Source organism: Tachypleus tridentatus, chromosome 8 (assembly GCF_004210375.1).
Source record: "Tachypleus tridentatus isolate NWPU-2018 chromosome 8, ASM421037v1, whole genome shotgun sequence".
NCBI classification, from domain to species: Eukaryota; Metazoa; Arthropoda; class Merostomata; order Xiphosura; family Limulidae; genus Tachypleus; species Tachypleus tridentatus.
The window spans coordinates 99,312,688-99,335,172 of record NC_134832.1 but is presented as its reverse complement, the minus strand read 5'-3'; the positions used below and the strand labels follow the sequence as shown (position 1 = coordinate 99,335,172).

General features: G+C 32.8%; 1 protein-coding gene across 7 annotated transcripts in view; it reads right to left on the bottom strand.

Annotated features, from left to right (window-relative positions):
• Positions 1-22,485, bottom strand: part of LOC143223041 (zinc finger protein castor homolog 1-like) — a 143,926-nt gene that overhangs the window by 105,236 nt on the left and 16,205 nt on the right. For 5 of the 7 annotated variants that reach the window (XR_013012631.1, XM_076450416.1, XM_076450415.1 and 2 more), the window contains exon 2: positions 6,104-6,201. The gene's annotated coding sequence lies outside the window, so the exon portion shown is untranslated. Of the gene's footprint in view, positions 1-6,103; positions 6,202-20,457; positions 20,617-22,485 lie in introns of all 7 variants that reach the window. The other 2 variants (XM_076450418.1, XM_076450417.1) reach the window with 1 other exon arrangement.

The following is a 22,485-nucleotide window of genomic DNA, read 5'->3' as shown; positions in this document are numbered from 1 at the left end:
TTTCATTTTTTTATCCTTCCCTAAAAACAAGTAAACTGATAATGGAATGAAAACCGATTGTGATGGTATAAAAAACAGTTGTAGAGCGAACGGGTTTCAGAGTCGCTTCTACTCAGTCTATGTTATATGAACGCTTTGTGACCATGTTGTTTTAATCTGACCATTGTTTTCCAATGAAAGTAAAAGGGCGGGGTCTCACTAGTAGCAAGCTTTCTGGTAGACATAAAGATCCACCGTGAAAGTTTCTTTTCACTCTGTCACGGGATTTCGGACACGGTTGTTTGCAACATTAATGAAGTATTTCAAACAAAACAACATAAGAACCTTCATCAACGTCGTCTATATTTACAAAAAGAAAAATACATTTTTATTGACGTCTATATTTCAAGCGTTTCAAAATTACATCTGTATACGGTTACTGCTTTAGATTGTGGTAGAACAGTAGAAAGTTAACTCGTTGTTTTAAAATCATAGCGCAGTTTAACGAAAAATATAGAAAAATCTAGATCTTTAAGCCTTTTATAAACATGTATTTATTAAGAAGTTATGGCTTCTACCAAATGATATTTCATTTCTCTCAGTGGTTTACAAGTAGATTTTCAGTATAAAAAACGTTTCCAAACGACCACTAGTGTCACTAGTAGATTTTGCTTACAATAACTTACTGTTTAGAAAATAACAATTTTAAAATGGCTTGACCGGATAATGAAAACACTTTATGGTAAATGTACGACGGTTTGAAACGTGGTACGTTTATAATAAGATTTTTTTATTATCCAATCAAGCTGTCTGAAAACTTTTAATAAAGAGTATCGTTATTCGTCCGTATATCTATCTGACATACGCCTGGACAAATTTATATTAACACCACGTCGATAGGCACACAAACCACAGATATGACAGAATAATCTTGTCTTTCTGAGTTAAACTTATTATTATTATGTGTAATAGAAAAGCTTTTACTTCCAATCATATCCCTACGCCACTCAAACATTCCTTCTATGGAAAATTAACCAAATACATAAACAATTAAAACATTTTCGTCAATTCGTCTCCAGTTCTTCACCGATACACGTAAACAAGTGAAAATATTTCAAAGCTTTTTTTCTTAGTTAAACTCATTAAAATATTAAGAAATTCTTTATTGTACTCTTTTGAACATGTTTCTAATTATTTCAATAAAATAACTAAGTTATTTCTAGATTTCTCTACTCAAAATAGAAAAAAATGTTATTTTTCTCAATATTAAAAAATTATTTCATGTTTTTATTTTGCGTTTTGATGAGTAATGGCAAATTGTCGATACTAGCATAAAATTCCCAGACTCCATTGCGAAGTTAAGAGGTTTCCTTGTGATTCACAGAGACTATAAAGTATCCATCAAACTCGTCCATTATCCCCAATTATTTCTATATCTACTTTAAGAGGTTCAAAGGTCCCCTCACGATCCAGAGGGTACAACATACTGATAAAACTCCTCCATTATCCTCCGTTATTTTTGTAGCTACCCCAAGGCGAGATCTCACCCACATACTCAGAATATGGAAACTTGCCAGTGGTTCCTAGCACATGTGACAAATTTGCTCATGCTAACTTCTGAGTAGGGGTATGAGGGGGGGCAGGGACACAAAACTTGATACTAGATTCGTGTTCAGCGATCATGAACATATATTCTTAGAGCCTTGTCATGTCTGTATGACCTTCCTGTGGCATTTTAACCTCTTTAGCACCCCTTGGTAGAAAATAACACCCCTAGCCAACCCGAGTCCACCTGTCAAGTTTGGTTCCACTAGGTTCAGAACTTTGGGAAGAGTTAACTAGATGTACATATATACAAAGCTACAAGGAGAATTAACTAAGGATATTTCTGAGAAGTTGGGCCAGGAAACTACAAACTTTACTAGTTAATTCATTTCACTGTGAACCCTTTCTATAAAGAATGTGTTTGTTTCATTTCTGGTTAAGTTACATGAGAGCTATCTGCGCTTGTTGTCCCTAATTTTGAAGCGGTATGGAAGATTAGAGGAAAGACAATTAGACAACACTACTACCGACAATTACCGAGCTGCTGTGGTGGGACGGTCACTCTTATGATGCACCCTAAATGCGGAATGACATTTATTTTACTTTATTATCACTATATTTACACAACAATAATGATATATGTGTAACGATAACTTTATATTCAATTTGTCATGCATGCATAAAATAAACTGGTTGACGTAACGAAACAAACATGTTAACACTCCTGTGTGCAATGAGCTGCTATACTACACGTTTCAGATATTCAGTCAGATATTACCAAATAGCAGGATATAACAGCAAGTAGCTATTACATAAAAGTAGAAATGGTTATCAAAAGTGTTCAATAACACTTTAAAAATAAAGCGTCTAAAGATACGAAGTAACTGCCCCAGTTGTGTTACAAGATTCAAGATGTGTAAGAAACGTGAATGTAACATAATTTACAGAGATATTCAGCTCTACCATAGTTCATTTAACAACATATGAAAGTTCTTTCTACATATATATATATCAACCAAAGTAATTATGAAAACTTAGCTGCGAGAGCTTAAGTGAGTTCTGTCAGTTGAAGCCTATCAACCGTTGAGAATTTTCATATCTTAATAATATGCATTACATGGGTAGGTGGATAAGACACTCAACTCGTAATCTGAGGGTCGCGGATTCGAATCACTGTCACACCAAACATGCTCGTACTTTCAGCCGTGGGGGCGTTATAACGCGACGGTCAATTCCATTATTCGTTGGTAAAAGAGTAGCCCAACAGTTGGCGGTGGGTGGTGAAAACTAGCTGCCTTTTCTTTATTCTTACATTGCTAAATTAGGGACGGCTAGAGCAGATAGCTCTCGTGTAGCTTTGCGTGAAATTCAAAATAAACCAAACTTAATAATAAAGTTTATTCGTCTCAAAATTTAAAATCGTATTAAACTGTAGGCGACGTTCGGTTGTGTGTGTGTGTGTGTGTTTCTTACAGCAAAGCCACATCGGGATATCGGCGGAGCCCACCGCGGGGAATCGAACCGCTGATTTTAGCGTTGTAAATCCGTATACATACCGCTGTACGAGCGAGAGACACGACTTTCGGCATTTGTATGTTTGTTTTAGTTGTTAAGCTCAATACTACACAACGGACTGTCTGTACTTTGTTTATTTATAGCAATATAAGCTTTAATAGTTACCCATTATCCAGCGGGATGGGAATAGGTAAGCTGTCAGTTATAGTTAAGATTGTAGTTAAGATGGTTATAAATTTCAGATGATCTACCTTTGTAAGATTTCTCTAAAATAATCACGTGCTTTTACGTTAACATAATATTCAAAGTTGTTCGAAAAATTCTTTGTAATTGGAACAAAATGTAGTTTCGGATTTCTTGCAAAAGTTTGCGCAAGAAGCCCGAACATGAACTGAGAATCAAGGTGTGGGACGATCAGTGCTTGAACACAGTATTTCATGTTTCATGTTCCAAGACGTAGAAAAACTGTAAATCCGACACAAGTGAATAGCCGTTAATATTATGTACGTTATTTTATTCCCTACTAAAATTTGAGGACGAGGCTGGTGTCTTGTTTTAGCCATTCGGGAATCTCTTGAATCTGACCTTACTGCTTATTTACTACTTCATTCCCAGGTAGCGTACGTGATACATTTACCAGATAATAATAAAAAATATATATAAACCAACCTCATGCTGTTTTTTTAAGGGCGTGAGAGACCCCCAGTAAGGTATGCGATAAGAAAAATTCCGCCCAGTAAACCAATACAAATACGTAATTAAGAAGTAACTCAGTCATTTGATCGAGGGTCATATCTCACGATTCTTTGTTTTTTTCTAGCTTTTATAACATAGCCCCTAGAAACCCACGTGAGCGCCTATCGGTAAACGACCTGAAACTGTGATGTCTTTTTTTTGTGTGTTGCTTCAGTTTACAGACACTAAATTTTCTTTATCTAAACACGTTCCAACTTTCAGATTAATACAATCAGATATTTAATGGTGAAAATAACGAAATTGATATGCTATTAATACTGGATCTCTCAAATGGAATTCAAAAATCACTTAATCAAACAGTCTAATGGATCAAAGCCTTACACGGTTATTGAATTTAATAACAACTTTTTTATTGTTTCGTCAGTATTTTCTTACTTTGTTCAGTGTAACGAGTCTAATGATTTATATTCATGTATTTTTTGTCACAAAACAAACTAAAGTGAAATGGTATTGGTTTATATAGCATATCAGATATGTTCCATCAGATGTTTATCAAGAAAGAGTAAACAACATGTGAAAGTGTTCAGTAATATGCAATGATAAAAACCTGTTCATGTTATATCCCTTTTTGATAACTATGTATAAGTAATTTGTAATGACTAGCATGTTAATTTACATTGTCATTGACAAATATGCGTGTCCTCCGCTAGTACAGGTCTATGGATTTACAGCACTAAAATCAGGGGTTCGATTCCCCTTGGTGAACTTAACAGATAGCCCCACGTGGCTTTGCTGTAAGAAAACACAAATATGTGTAAATAATCTACAATGATGAACGTATTGAAATATACTGTTTTTGATAGACTTATTTTGAATAAATCACACAAGTGATTAACTAAACCAAATTGTGATAAAACGTAAAGAAAATAGAGACCAAACTGTCACTAGGTGTTTTCCGTTTAACACTTAATATTAATTTCCTCTTAGTAAATCCCAACAATGAACTGGAGAAGTCTTCTTTAGCTAAAATTTCTTTCATCCTAGTACCTTCGTTCTAACCGACTTGAGCATTTAAGTTAATAATATGGCTATTATAAGGTTTATAGGCATTCAGTGAGGAAAAGGAAAATATTGATTGCTTGGGTGTCATATTTAACCATACACAATTTGGGGTAAACAGCTATATACAGAGTATGTATTATCTAAATTATTTTCCACGTCGAAGATCCTTCGTTTAAAAAACTAGAAAACATATCTATAAATAATAGCACTAATAGTGTTGTTTGTTTGTTTGTTTATTGATTAGAACAAAGCTACACAATGAGCTCTGAGTACTCTTTCACCGACAATATTAAAATCTAATTTTTTGCGACATAAATCTTGAGATTTATTTCGGAGTTACCGAAGAGCGAAAACCTTATTTCTACTTTGTGTTTCAGATTCGCATTATTGGATATCAATATAATATAGATTATTCGCGAACATATTTTTATCATTTATTTACACACACACACATGCAATCATTACGACGACACACTGGTTGAACTTTTCACATTAACACCATTAGTAGCTTTAGAAATAGCGGCTTACAATTGTAACAAATAAACATTTACTTTGATAAATTAATCATAATAACAACGTACTGTAAAATAAAATGAAATATATAGAGTATAACTTGCAGATTGTTAGTGACTTTAATTCAACATTTTAAGAAGTGAGGGAACTATGTTCTGCCTATACGTATCTTTAACTATGCAGAATGATAAAATAATATGAATGTGTTACCAAAATGAGAAAATAATAAAATAACTAAATATGAAAGTCCCAACTTAGTAGTTCCTACATCGCCAGCGTGGAAACTGGAAAACGGCGTTAATTATATTGTCTACTGAAACGAATGGAACAGAGCATAAAAAATAAGGCGTACATTATTATATTCCTTTAGATTTATAAGTTTCTTTCGCTTAATGATATTAAATATCAGGATGAATGTATTACAGCATATGGCTTAATTAATATAAATTGGATGCATACATGATAGTTAAGATAAGAATCCTAGTTTCAGGAAGATTGGCTTACAAGTGACAAAACGAAACCGTATACACATGTTTACATAAGGAATGTAAAATTATTTTACAAAAACAGAAACGAAAGTAACTTACTACCAAAGATAACAGGTTTGTAAAATACAACGTTTGAATAATTGTCAGAATAAACATTGTTACAAAGAAATTTATATTCACCCCTTATATATGTATATGTGTGTTTAATACAATGTTAAAAAATCAGTTAAAATATTCGTATGTTGTTGTTTAACAACAACCAAACCACATATATATAGGAACAACAAAAACAGTTTTATAACTACCTTTTTCTCCGGTTATTTCAACAAGGTTGAATTGCTGAAACCGAAATCTGTCGAGGAATTTGATCCCATCTTGTGGAAACATTTGTTTTCAGCGCCTCCTGTTAATAAATGTATAAGATCTTTCACTCCAGTGTAAGAATTTAAATAATTTTAAATTTAACTCTTGACTGCTTTGTTACATATTTTATTAAATATTAGCCATGACGTAGCATTGATATGAATTTTGATGACCTTAAGTATAAATAATAACACTGTGACAGAGTTCAAAAGATATTATTATAAAATCTCAACAAAATATTGGACGAAATATTGTTCTTGACAATTGATATTGTCTTTGTAAATTGATATTATTTTAAAAAAATACAACTAGTGATTTATTATTATTATTAACTTCTAAAAGAATATATTGGAAATACCAGTATTTTTATGAAAGATGAACTAGTTTCATATCAGCTACTTTGTTTGTTTTATCTTTATTAATTTAATGACTTATTACATAAAGAGGCCCAGCAGGGCCGGGTGGATAAGGCACTCGACTCATAATCTGAGGGCCGTGGGTTCAAATCTCAGTCAAACCAAACATGTTCACCCTTTCAGCCGTAGGGGTGTTATAAAGTGACGGTCGATTCTACTAGTCGTTGGTAAAAAAGCAGACCAAGAGTTGGCGGTGGGTGGTGAAAACTAGCTGCCTTTTCTTTATTATTACACTGCTAAATTAGGGACGGCTAACGCAGATAGCTCTCGTGTAGCTTTGCGCGAAATTCAAAATAAACCACAAGTGCATAAACTGAAAGCAATTAGGCGATTTTTTTAACTTTCTTCTAAATAACTTTCGTTAGTAACAAGGCGATTATAAACAATTAAATATAGTAATAGGCTAAATATGATATGTCCCTCAAATATTTGCTAAATTTATTTTTGGTATTCGCACTGTTTATGTTCTCTTTACTGTCCAACACAAACTGTCAATACGTGTAACATTTAAAGCCGTAAGATTACAAGACAAGTCGTATAAATCGCCACATGTAAGTTACTTAATGCCCCACATATCAAAGCAATCATTGCATTTGAAGGAAAAAGAACCCACAGTTGACATGGCTTTCTTCAAAATAATCTAAAATCTACTATAACGTTTTGGTTATTAAATAAGTAAATCATTTCAGTCAGACATGTAACACATTAAAATTACCTAACAACAGGTTTTATTATTAACTTTTATACCACTAGTATGCAGCACATACGTAATGAAGTGACAATAAAAACAGTGAAGTAGTTATCTTGTAGAATCGTAAGTACATTAATATCTACATTCTACATACAATATCAGAATTATTCATTTGTAAAAATTAAAACTTCCGAATTTTCATAACACAGATATACATACACGTCATATTACGTCGCTGAACGAACGATAATTTTTACTTCGCACTTATTCAGTGCCTTTGGATCTCGATTACATGTGACCACGAAATACATTTTTCTCTTAAGCCTGATTGTGTAAACATGAAAACAGTTCTACAGTACCGCTGTTTGTTCGTTTGGACATTGGTGCAAAGTTACGCTACGGTTATTTGCTCTAGCATCCCACATTTTCAAAAGATATACTGAAGAGGAGACAGCTAGTTAACAGCATCCTTCGCCAGCTCTTGAACTATTCTGTGAGATGATAGCAGGATTTGACTGTCAAGTAGTAGGACTTAACTGTCATTCTTATAAATCAGCCCTACTCGGCAAGTTAACCGCTAGGAAACGCTTGTCCTCTGTTGTATCTTGCCAGATTTTAAAAATTTAATCGTCTGTAGTATTCTTTAACTGTGAGTAGGGCTAAGATAATATACCTATCATTAACTACTCATACCATTACGCAGATATTCTAGTTTGGGCTACGTGTTCCTACTCTCTGAGATTGTAGATATAATCGTGTGATCAGTAAACAACACTGCGGCCTTGTTCGTTTGAACTTCACCAGTTTAAAAAAAAAACAAATCTTTTGAGCAACTATAGTATTATGTTACTCATTTGAGTTGCGTTAAATATTTCGATTAAATCTTAACAAACATTAATTGCGTATAAGCGTAAAGAAATTATATAAAAAACAAAGCTAGCCTATCATAAAATTTCCTTATGTAAACCAGCTTTAATGAAAGAATTCACACACTCTCAAACCAACTATTAGGATTTCTTGAACCTCGCAGATAGCTACTCAAGGACTGTCTACGTTAGCTTCTCTGCTTTGTGAGCTTTCGGCTCTCTTGGGATTTGTTTACCCTAGTTACCAAACCATACCAGGCCTAACCAACAGGGAACATTTGTATAATCTTTCATTATGCTATTTTGTTAAACAACACTACGAATTCAAACTTCATAAAAAGCTTTGTTGTTGTTGTTTTAATACTGGATTTTCCATAATTCAGCAACGCAGATTTCGAAAATAATATTCATATTTTTCTATCACGTAAGGAGTTTTTACAAATCAGGGAGAAAAAATATATTGTTTACATCATATTATTATTTCATTTACCACAATGAAACATTTTTATTATTATGTTTGAATTCTAGACCAATCAATAAGATGCATACGTCGCGATTGGTCTAGAGAAATCTATAGCCAATGGTTGTCAACATTTTTACCTATAACAAAACGTAACCCAACATCAGTGAAAAATGATCCACTTATGTAAAAGTACATTTGACGTTTTGTGAAAAACCTGTACCTAATGAGAAAAATGGATATCATTTACAGATTCGGAGTAAGGATTAATTGTAAAATATGTTAAAATTTCAAGACAATAAAACCATCGCGGATCTGTGTTATTAGGAACAAGTGTTGCCTTTTAATTTTGATAAAAAATACAATTTGTAGCACACAGGATATAATGAAGCATAAAAATTAACTCTTAAATCAATTACAAATAAAACTCTAATTTACGTGCTATAATTGAGAAAAAATTATTAACTAAACACAAACGTTGTATTGCCAACTAAAAGTTATTGTTTGATTTTATTCATTACAGCAAGAGCATTAACGTTTCATACATAATCAGATCTCGACAAGTTCTAGCATAACATGAGAGGAATTATCAGTACGAGATATCTGATATAATTATATGTCTAAATGTTTCTTTAACTTTATAAAATATATCACGTGATCACGGGTGTCATATAAGTCAACAGTTTCGTAAAAAAAATCTTGGTTTATAAATTGACATCAAAAAATTCAGTGAGCTACACTCTGGAATTGACCGCCATGATAATTGCCAATAACGTTATTTTGAAAATGTTTCCTTTTCAATGAACTGGATGTTTACTGCCATAAAACTAAATAAATGCCATAAGTTTGCAAAAGGCTACAAAAAATATTTCGTCTGGTTTACGTGATAAGTAAATTAATTTCGTATATTTTTAATTATTTCTTTGACTCAAAAATAATTATAATGATGAAAAAATAATTAATCGACAAAAGATATATTTGTCACTCAAGAAATGATAGATCTGTTAGAAAGGAAAAGTAATACGTTTGTCAGAGTAAAAGAGAATCTGTCTGTTACAGTTGAAAAATCTACATATGTAACACAAAAGTAATACATCTTCATACAATAACTTAAGACTAAATTAGAAAATATCCGAATAATACTAAACACTTTCTAGAAATTTGATATTCCAAACCCTCGGTACTTGACACCTGAAATGTAAAAAGTAGTCTTACACCGTATAATGCAAAATTGTTTATGCGTATGTTCAGACATGAAGTATTATTTTCTAAAAGCAGGAGTTTTATTGACCGGTACTATTTCAATAAATGAAGGAAAAGAAAAAAAAGAAGAGTGTAAATTTAAACAGAATGTGAAACGTAGCTAATTTCTGCGTTAAAAGACAGGCAATATATATGTGTACGTGTATGCACGTATTAAACATTTAAACAGAACCAGAAGTGTAAGTAGGATATAATAAGTAGTTCTACGATACTGTGGAGAGAACAATTTACCAAATTTTGCACATTAACTAAGACTAATATAAAGTACACACGATTCGCTGCAGGATTCAAAGGTTCCAATATACTAATTACGTTTCTCCGTTACTCCTAAGAGGGATCCTAGACCCTCAAAAACATAACTGCACTTGCACATGATAGTTGTAAAAGTGCCTTAAGTTTCGTTCCACTACTTATGATTAAGGTATGAATACAGTTTAAAAAATGGCACCACCAGGATCTCAAATGGTGCAAGGAAAACAAAGTTTGATTCAAGCACTGCAACCCTACAGACAGACTTACTCTTATATCTCCATCTGGCATGATTTTGGTAAAATAGCAGTTTTATGTAGTCACTGAAATGAAATTTGGCATTAGACTTTGTGTTTCTGAAGCCCTTATAGGGATCGTTATTTTTAACACTAAGCTAACGGGGCCAAACTTGGCAGACGTGCTCAGGTATCATGGGAAAATGTTCAAAGTTATTACATTTTCAGGGTTTGGATCCCCTTGGGATAGCTTTTTGGGAACCAAGACAGCCTATAATGAGCCCTGAAGATTACCAGATATAATAGGAGCTTACAGAAATAAATGCGCAAAGTATCTAAATTTGAATCTGGCATCAGTATCTGGGTTTCTGGACCCCTTCTAGATCCTGGTGTCGCCATTTTTGAAACTGTCTTCATATTCATCACTCACATGCTGAAGTTTTATTCAAGTACAAAAACTGCCAGTGTAGATATAAAATAAGTGGTGATAATTTAAGAATTTGGTCGGTACTTTGAGCCTCTGTGAATCATGAGGGAGCATTTGAACGACGCAAGAGAATGCGGGTATTTTATGTTAGTAAAAATAAAGATTGTAAATTATTCATGTTGATGTCCTTGAAGATAATAGACGATGTCCTTTACTAATCGCACTGACTTAAATACTTGTACAACGTATATACTAATCCGTGTAATATAAGACAACCTTGAAAAATTAGTACACTTCTTAATTTGTAACAGTTTACACAAAAATCTTGGATAATGTATGAAATATGAATGAGAAAATATTTATATAAATTTATGTTTATTGCTAAAACGTATTTAAACATTAATAGACTATTACAGCCATTTAAGTTACAGAACTGTATACTATTTATAAAATACGAAGAGTGTGATATCAACCAAACAACTATTTGTTTAATGCTTGAAGCTACAGAAAGAATGTTTAAGTAACTACATTAAATATGACATTATTGTCACTAAATTTGTGCTAAAAATAATAAATAACTCCAATGTAATTCGATATCTAATACGGTAATACCAACCATCATTCACTCTTATACCAAAATATAATTTAATACCCCCTAATAAAATGAAAGAGGTACATCAATTGAAATCATTCATTCATATAATGTCGCAAATCTTTATTTATTCTTAACAGTATGTATATGAATATATATATTTCTGTATCTAGATTATTTAATTCATTTGAATTATCCTGAATGATCACAAACAATTTATCTTTTTAACCATCGGAACTTGAAACGAATCAAGTCATAACGGTAATACTAGTGGTCATTTTATAGATTTCGTGTTTATTTTTCTTAAGGTTGTATAAATGTTATTATCTATGATAAAAACAGTATCCATTTCTTCATACTATCTAACATCTGGAAATAGTTAGAAACATGAGTAATTTTGCTCTGTCTATTCCAGTTTCTGGTTTATAATAATTTGTGAAAAGCTCCCCCTGATCCAGAATAAAAGAATGGAAACTTTGATCACCACCATCGGTGTAAAACATTGTTGAAGCTCAAATATTATCTTCCCACAGACCTTTGAGAAAATGTTCCCACATCAGTAATAGCATTCAGTTAGCGGACAGCCTTTAAACACCATTTACCAGCATTGATCTGGAGCAGGAAAAACACATATTAGAACATTTAAATCTATGAGAGTTTTTTCTTGTTGAGATTAATAGAATATTGCAAATGAAAACAATTATGATATTTTTAATTGGCCATGTAATATATTATGCAAAATAAAATATATGAAGGTATTGAATGAAAAACACATGTATCGAGAAACGAATATATAGACAACTTCTTTGTTCTTTACACGTCTATTATACAAAGGACAGTTTGGTCAGCACATTTTAACTGGATCAACTTGTTACTTCTCATATCTTTATATTACATAAATCTATTGTTCTTACAACGTAAGTAATTTGTCTTACTTATATATCCTTTCTCTTTACGTTTCGGCTACAATAATTATTATTTCATGTGAGAACTCCGTTCTCCGACTTACTCTAACTTCTGTAGACGATAATGATAAGCAGTTATTATTGAAAAAGCTCTAAAATGATAGATTTTTCTTTATTCGCTTTTCAATCAGCGTTATTCCAAAATATCAACATACTTAGCTGTAAAATTTTTCCGTGAATTTGTCAAATAACAAAACTTAGGACGATTGCTTAGTCTGTGAGTTTAACCCCTCAACAAAACTAGAGACCTTTGGCGAAATCTTGAGTTTGATAAACAAGGTATAAGGCCTCTGCATATATGTGTGAGCTTAACAAATAACAGAGCTTTGAACCATTGGTTAAGCTTAGATTCAAGACCTTGGGTAAAAGAAAATACAGAAGTGCATGTTTAAATTTGTTTTATTATACTAGTTACAGCTCCGCTAATGCGCCAGTCTTGATGTTAATAGATTAACCTGTGCAGGTGTTTTTATTTACTAAAAATGATGATATAGGGCGTACGTATGAGATATATGTGGCGTTTTCTTTCCATAATTTATTCTACATGTCATTTGTTTGTAAAGATAGCCTTCAAAAGAATATGAAACTTATAGAATTGATCGATTACTGACAAGACAGCACGCAAAGCTCTCTGATCTCGAAACTGTATATTGAACACAATATCAAAGGTCCGCATTATAAATTTCTGTGCTCAAAGGTGAATGGCATACAGTGTATCTCTATTGAGTTATTTGTATTGCTTCTTTAAGTTATCTACTCATTTACACTATAAGTTTGAATTTCCCAAATGAAGTGGTACATAAACTATTTCTTTATTGTTTCTCTGGGACAATGTTAAGAACCATGGTACTGTTTTACGATGCACGTAATAAATAATTATTGCATTATCAACTGTAGTATCATGTAATTTAGGATTTACATGAGCGATAGGCCTTCTGGGATATTATTTTGTTGTTTTTTCGTTTTATTTCGATTATTTTAAAACTACAGAATTGGTTATCTGTGGTATACATACATATCACGGATATCAAGGTTAAAAAATGAACCAAAAATCTATCGTAGATTCTAGGTTGCAACTTACTCACAAATATTGAACTACAAAAGTGATCTTGTATAAATTCGAGCTAATTAAAAATTTATAAAATTCATTCAGTAAGATGTGTTCCAGAAGAATAAGTTTCAAGAATAAGTTTGAATATGTATCGTTTGTTTGTTTTTGAATTTCGCGCAAAGCTACTCGAGGGCTATCTGCGTTAGCCGTCCCTAATTTAGCAGTGTAAGACTAGAGGGAAGGCAGCTAGTCATCACCACCCTCCGCCAACTCTTTTACCAACGAATAGTGGGATTGATTGTCACATTATAACGTCCCCACGGCTGAAAAGGCGAGCATGTTTGGTGCGACGGGGATGCAAACCCGCAACACTCAGATTACGAGTCGCACGCCTTAACCCACCTGGCCATGTCGGGCCGAATATGTATTGAGTGAGTTCATTGAAACACACAGTTACGTAAAATTTATGTAGATGATTTTTTTTTATATTTGTTATAATTTTAAAATTAAATTATAATTATAATGTCATATTTTTTTTTCCATTGGAAAAGTGTTAAAGTCATGAAACTCAGGACTTTGATACTATCTGGGAGTTACTTAGTGCATGAGAGTATTGATTTTTTCTTAAAGTTGTGATTATTTATTATATCCAACGGGTGTTTAAACTTCAACTGTTAGTTTTCCTTGAATTTGAAACATTTGTGCAAATGAATGTAAACCCGTATATCTTCAGCGATGAAAAATTCAATTTTTGAAAGTGTGTGAGTAATATACAATCAGTTCCAAAAAACATTATCAAAGCTTACAACATTTTGTTTGTTTGATGTTAAACACAAAGCAACACAACGGGCAATCTGTGTCGTGCCAACCGCGAGCACCCGAAATCTAGCGTGATAAGCCATCAGACATGCAGATGAATCACTGGGAGATCTTACCACTTTTTCTGCGTCACTAATAAACCACAATTTCTTTTTTAAAAAATCCTTGAGTTATCTGTAAGTCTTTAAAGAACAATGTGAAAGGTTAACGCTTAAGGATATTAAATATGTTGAGGAATGACAAAATATGCAGCCGGTTTGAAGTAACCACGAATTACTTTGTGAAATAAAACAAAACAAAACAGTGTTTTAGACACTTCTTCTTTGTTAAAGCGAATAAAGAGAAGTAAAAAATGACGAAAGATAAAATAAAAACTAAAATCACAAGTCAGATGATAGAAGTTATACAACAGGTTTTATTGTGCAGTTAGAGTTATGCGTTTATGAGAGTGTTAACCTCTGGTGCTTGCAAGGTCGGTAGAAAATTTGCACGGATTCAAAGGTCACCGTTGTTTATAATAAAACTTAGCATGTTTTGTGTATATTCTGTTATAAAAATTACCTTACGTTTACTGAACAATACTTTTTTATTTATAATAGCAAATATGTTCACTAGTGCAAACAAATCAGCTTTTTAATAGGACAAAACGTTTGTTGTCATTAGGCACTTACAATGTAGCTGTAAAAAAAAAAACAAAGAGAGAGAAGATAATCTAAGTTACCGCACGCAATTCCCGTAAAAAAACCTTCAGCTATTTTAAGGAATATTCTGGAAAACTTGCACAATTCACTCTGTCTTAAGAAATATACTATCAATTCCCAGTTCCAGACCAATAGAAGAAAAACCAACCAACCACTGTTAACAAAATACTGCCAGTGTTTGTACGTATCTCAGAATGGCTGGTATGGGTATTAACACTTTACTAATAAAGCACTGCCAGCGTTTCTCTCGTTATGCCTTTCTGTAACCACATTACTCAAATTATAGTAAACAATTATCCATTTCATAAATAGTTTAAGGGCTGTGGACTACTGGGTACCATGATCTGTGGATTAAGTATGTTAATAAAGTTGTGTTCGTAATGATATACATTTATGTTTTATACGTTTATTTTACGTTATCAGTATTTCTGATTCAACTGAGTTAATTACAGTGAATAAACGGCGTTAACATTGTTCAAATACATTGAAAGCTCTAATATGGACTGAACTGAAAATATAAGATAAAAAATATTTCAATTAGATAATAAAAACAAGTACAAATGTTTGTTTTACCTAAATGAAAAACTAATTCATCGATAGTTTGTCCATAAACTTAGTGTTTTATATTGCGAAGCACAAAGAACATTAGGACAGTTCCCTTTAAATGGGAGTTTAACATAATTTGAATGTTCTCTCAGATCAGTCATTGAACACCTAATTCAGTTCTTCTGTCATTGCTTTTTCTTTCTTCTACTCCTATTCAAAACCTAAGTTCCTACTTTAATTTAAGAATCATTAAACAGTGATGGAGTGTAAAGTTGTTAATTTTGTATGATGATCGCACATTTTGTATTTTGTTATATTTCTCTTCTCGTAGGTCCAACTGTAAAATCACTTTTTAACTTATTTTGAAAAAAATCACGCCTAGCTTTAGAAAGAATATAAAGGTTTAAGATATTTATGCACGTTTTTGAATAATAACACAATATCATGAAACGTTTTGGTGTGAAAATTTGGTACTTTATGAAGCTTTTATACCAGTTTAGCTGTATGTTTTCCATAGCGTCTTACAAAATGTAGGTTTTTCATGTTTCAAAGATAATAACATGGTAATAATATATGTCGCTAACTGTAAAATTGTCAATATGATATCATTATGTTGATACCAGTTTCGTTTTCATATTTTTTCTTGGCTCTGTTATATATAGTTGATACAAACTGTTGCATTACAGATTTAAGAGAGGAAAAGTACAAAAACGTGAGTTTCTGTTTAAACGTAAAGTAGTACTGTGGTCTGTAAATGGTAACCTGATAGACTTGTAATGCAAAAATCTGAGGTTCAATTCTCCATGATGGACAGGTGTAGACAGGCTGTTGTGTAGGTCTGCACTAAGAAAACAGCAACAACGGCCCAAAGCAACAATAGGCTAGCTGCACACACACTACATCTCTTTATATATATATATTATGGAAGGTACTCTCTTTCGACTAACGATACAAATGTGTATGTTCAACGTTCTTACATATAGTGTACCATTTAATGCAGTAGCTATTTGAATGACCTGCAACTGAAGTATGTGTGTCTGTGGTTAAGTAGGTTGTATATAGTGGAATACAGGTCAGTTGTAATCTCGCTCTCTTCATGCATTTTCTCGGCTAAGAAAATTTAAGTACAATATTCAAGAGGCCTGTTTGTTTTGAATTTCGCCGAAAACTATACGAGGGTTATTTGCGCTAGCAGTCCCTGATTTAGCAATGAAAGACTACAAGGAAGGGATCTAATCGCCAGTACCCAAAGCCAACACTTCAACTACTCTTTCACCAACTAGTAGTGGGATTAGGTCGTACATTATAACACCTCCACGGCTTAAAGAGCGTTCATGTTTGGTGGGACGGAGATTCTAATCTGCGACTCTCAGATTAGGAGTCAGCGCTCTAATCATCTGGCCGTTTAAATGGCATTGACACATTAGCATTGGAACTTCACCACTTACTAAGCGTAATTCTCAATACGTAAAAAAAAATGTGAAGGTGATTATTTAATGAATAAGTACAATTATATTTCTTTAATTAATTTACAACTTTAATTCTTATACTTTTACATTAAAATAAACACATTGACTAATATATGAAGAAAAGAGCAACTATATTATATAATACTTACTGAATAAAGCAGCTGGCTTCTCATGTTGATTTTTTATCTTAGAAGTTGTAATAGTATATTTTATAAGTTTGGAATTTTACTGATTTTATTGTATTCAGATCTTTTATTCTGCAGAAATTATTTTGCTCTTAAATAATTAAGCTTAGTTTTTAAATCAACACTCTTAGTTTAATTTTAGGTTTTTATCACAAATTATTAATAGAGTTATAATTGGCGTAGGAAGTAGTTTTTGAGTGGCCAGGCCATTGCCACAGGTAAGCAATGTGGCACGCGATGTGTGAGAAGCTCACACTCGGCTTAAAGCATGCGATTTCTAGGTGGGTCAGAGGGCATGAGTTTTGACACACAACGTAATGTATTGTATTAAAGAAGCAAGTTTTCATACATAAGTTTAATACATATCATGAAAAAGTGGTCAAACCACAGCCTGATTGATTCAAACGTTTCCTACAGTTCTGATTACAGTACAAAAGGAAAAGTTAGATATTATAGTTGCTTCAATGCTTCATTTAATGCTTTGGCCATCTTCATAATGTTAAGCAAGAGTGAAATAAATTTTAAAATATCCACTCGACATTACGCATGGGTCATGGGTACAGCTTTGTTAAGACTACGGAATTGTAGTTTTCTTCTCAAACACGATTTTAAATTATTGTGAAGATGACACTTTATCCTGCACCAGTTTTTTTTTGTTTTTTTTTTACAAAGAAAACGTAAAACTTGAGACACAGTCCACACAGAATGATCCGAAAAAGAGATTTGGTAAGACCGCCCGTCATATCGTTTGTAGAGCACCAAAACATTACTAATTTTATGAGCTTGGATGACAAAAATAAAACAAAAAAACAGGCTTTTTAAGTTATGCAAAACTGCTAAAAATAATCTTTGTAGCTCATACGCTGTGTATTTATAACATCCAACATGGTTAACTGTGAATGAAACAAATCTGTACGATATGTAAATGTGTGTATTTCTGCGTACACACAGTCAGTTTTTCAACTCCTATATAGAAAAACGCTAACAGTATTTTGCATGACATAAAGTTTCTAACTATTGTAATCTTGATAAGTGATGATGAATATTATGGTAATTGATGACAGCCACCTTACACTGTTTGGAAAACATAGCATATTGTGGTTGAATGTAGGTAGATGTAAAGGATTGTGTGCACATTGCGTAGGATCTATGTGTGAAGTGTCTACTCATCCAAAGGCACATGTATATTGAGTTATTTTAAGGAAATATATTTGAGGAACCGATTTGCAGTTTTTGCCAACCGAGCCATGCTATTTATCATAACGTATGAATAACCTGTCTCTTTTCAAAGTAACAATATCAATGTATTGAAAATGTCTGTTAAGATTCCAAAGTAGATTCTTATGCAACATTACTAGGTCTACTAACAGGAAGTGATTTCAAATATTTGTTGCCAACATTTCAATCGCCATCAGATGAATGAACGAGTTGAAAAACAATGGAAATGAACTGGCCCCAGCATGTACTATATCCTAGTTCGGATATGTCTTTTTGAGGATCAGAAAATATGAAGATGGAAGGGATGTTAGTTCAGTGATCACTAAAATTTTCTTTATCACTACATATCGAGATATTTTTCGTAGGACAAGGTATGTAAAGACAGATAGATAGTGGGTGTTTAATTATTCTTTCCATTATACTGTCTATCTTAATTGATTTCGTCTTCTGCCACTCCTATTATTAACACTATCAGTTAAGATTGGAACACAATAGGTTTAAGACCACTCCTGTTTCAGCCCGATTAACCTTGTTTACTTTTGTTCAGTAAACTGTGGTAGATGATTTAAGCATGTCGCTATTTAGGTCCTGATCCATAACACAGGTCTTTCTTGAATCCTGCTTTTTATTTTGGCAGAATGTCTAAAAGTGAATTATACATCATTATATTTTAATTTTAACTTATTTCGTTTCTCAAAGAACAACACTAGCTTATTACAAAAATTGCATTACCACTGATTCGGTATTGATGATTCTTTTACCTATGTTTCGCTTCACACAATAGGGATAGATCTTATCAGCACTGTTCATGCATATTTATACAATTATTATCCAAGTTAGAATCCGAGAGAGCAAAAACTTGTTTGTATAACTTTCCAGAACTTATTTTTGCATCATTACAAACACCTGCATTTTCTTTTTCGAATTCGATGAATGAATAATAAAAATAAACTATCTCGCATTTCTTTCTGCAGTTAACATCATTGAAAACTTTGATTTACTGATTAAATAACATCTAATATTAATAGCAAAGGTTAGATATGTGGTACTGTTGCTCAATTAATTCAAGATCAACAGTGTTTGCTTGTTTTGTTTTCGAATTTCGCGTAATAACAATATTAGCCTATTATAATCATTATATTATAATTATCACTGATTTGCTGAGGTTTATTCTTTTGGTAATCTTTAACTTCATACCCTACACAGGAAAACGACATATTTTATGAGTTAAAATAAGATAAGTATTTGTTGTTGTATTTGTCATTATCCTGAAGACTAAATTTAAATAATGTTTTAATTTAGAACGCAGTTACTTAAATGTTCGCTATTGAGTCTACTGTAAGTCATACCAAACATGCTCGCCCTTTCGGTTGTGTTTGTTTGTTTTTTTGATTTTTGAATTTCGCACAAAGCTACTCGAGGGCTATCTGTGCTAGCCGTCCCTAATTCAGCAGTGTAAGACTAGAGGGAAGGCAGCTAGTCATCACCACCCACCGCCAACTCTTGGGCTACTTTTACCAACGAATAGTGGGACTGACCGTCACATTATAACGCCACCACGGCTGAAAGGGTGAGCATGTTTGGTGCGACCGGGATTCGAACTCGCGACCCTTGGATTACGAGTCGAACACCTTAACGCGCTTGGCCATGCCGGGCCTTTCGGTCGTTATAATGGTAAAAGAGTAGCCCAAGAGTTGTCGGTAATGAGTAAATTCAAAAACAAACAAACAACGGTAAGTTTGCTTATAACGATAAAACACGGATTTCGATTCCCCATAATGTAAAGATAACCTATCATGTGACTTTTCATGATAACGTAACACACAAAAAAAGAAACAAATAAATGAGTGAATCAGTATTTAGTTTGTCATCATTTAGGCTTAACTATATAATACATTTAATAAAGCATGCATACTAAGAGTTTTTTCGAGGTAAGCTTCTATTTCCTTCTTTTTTTTTTGTTATAGAATCTCTCAAAATTGATAGATTACTTTTTATATAATGCCAGAAATTTACAAATAAATTAGCATGGTGACCTTAGTCTGATTAGTTCATAATCGTTATTTCAGTATTTTGTGCATACGCTCCTTCATTCTACTGGCTCAGCACAAAAGATATATCTACAGTTTATAGCCTCGTTACCATAATGCTCTGTTTGTTACTTCTTGTGATCACATACGCGCGTTGAAGTTTTCTTAGAGTTTTCAAGAATGTTCATCCAGTCTATTGTCAATCTATCGATACCATATTATTCCGTTTTCCTCCCAGTATCTATGGTTTCTTCAAAGTTCCAACGTGTTTCTACATAAATATTTAGAGATGTTTTAAATAGATTTGAGGATGAAAATTTTAAATTGACACTAGCGTTCATGTCTAGGTTTCACATTTTCTTACATTCAACAGACACCATTGTTCTGTTATAATAATATTAGTAAAATAACTCCTACAAATAGACTCAAAATATGGAGCTGGTTAACTAACCTTAGGTGAAGAATATAAAAACCTGTTCAACCTCCAGAAGCTGTTGTCTTTACCATGATTTGATAATGATATTTTAAAATAAAACTTTACAAACATTCCAATAGATGGCACCTTTTAAAATAAAGTAAATCACCCATGCATGTTTATAAACATGGGATAAGATACAGTATGTTTTTATTACTGTATTTTAATAATAACTTTTACGATACCAGAAGAACAGAAAATTAGAAAGGAAAGAAAAACGTAATATTAAGGTTGAAAATTTTAACACATATTTGCAAGTTTGAGAAACATTAACTGGAGCTGATTATAAGCACAGTTCTCATACGTTGATATATTTATCCATTAACTTGAAGAGCAACAAGACGTTCTACCAGACCTTCACTGTTCAAGTATCTTAATCCGAAACATCAAAGTTTCACATTAAACTTTCAATATTCTCATGTCTTCTACCTGAAGACCATTTGAAAAGAAAATGTCAGAATTATAGTGTTCATAAAAAGCAACATATAACTACGAAGAGGTGGATGTCAAAACAGAACCATGTAATTTGTAATTTCTCAAGGTGTCAGTGAAGATTATTGTACGTTATAATAACAGAGACGAATTAAAAATATAAACATTTTAGTGTCTTATTAAGTCTGATAGCTGTATGCCTGTACAACTTCTCGAGATAAAACAAATTATCTCGCCATTATAAAAATCATTCTATATTTATACAGTACCAGAACTAAATGTGCAGCTATTGAAAATGCTCTGTGTATATCAGTATTTCTATAAAAAAGTGCCCCCTGCTAATACAGCTGTAAGTTTACGGATTTGCACGCTAAAATAAGGGATTCGATTCCCCTCGGCAGCCTCAGCAGATAGCCCGATGAGGTTTTGCTATAAGAAAAACACATTATAAAAGTAGTTTAAAATTACTTGATTTAAGAAGTTATTTAGCAAACAATAAATAAATAAATCGATTTTAAAATAGTTTCCTTTTTAATTCTAAAAATGATTCAAAGAAAAACTAAAGTTCTGTAATATATATACATATGGGTGTGTGTTTTCTCATAGCAAAGCCACATCAGGCTATCTGCTGAGCCCACCGAGGGGAATCGAATCGCTGATCGTAGCGTTGTAAATCCGTAGATATACCACTGTACTAGCGGAGGGCGGTCTGTATGGTATTTGTACAATAAATAATATCGAAAAGATGCCCATCTTTTGTACATACGTAGAACGAGAAATATGCTATTAGCACAGCACGATAAAATAACAGAAATGGTTTTACAGAAGATATTCTACGAGAAAGTTTACGGTCGTTTTTCTTTCTCTGAGTATTCACAAACCGTTGGATGTAATCTACAAACACAAAATCATTTGATGTTTATAGCTTTACTTCTTAATGGCCGGGCGGTTAGGGGTGTTCGAATCGTAATTCGAGAGTCGCGGATTTGAATCAAATATGCTCACCCTTTCAGTCGTGGAGGCGTTATTATGTACGGTTAATCTCACTATTCGTTGATAAAAGAGTGCTTAAAAGATGGCAGTGGGTGGTGATGACTATCTGCCTTCCCTTTAGTTTTACACTGCTAACTTCGGGAGGACTAGAGCAGATAGTCCTCGTGTAACTTTGGGCGAAATTCACAAAAACAAACAATGTTTACAAAATGGAAGCTCCTAAAAATGTGCATATGTAAT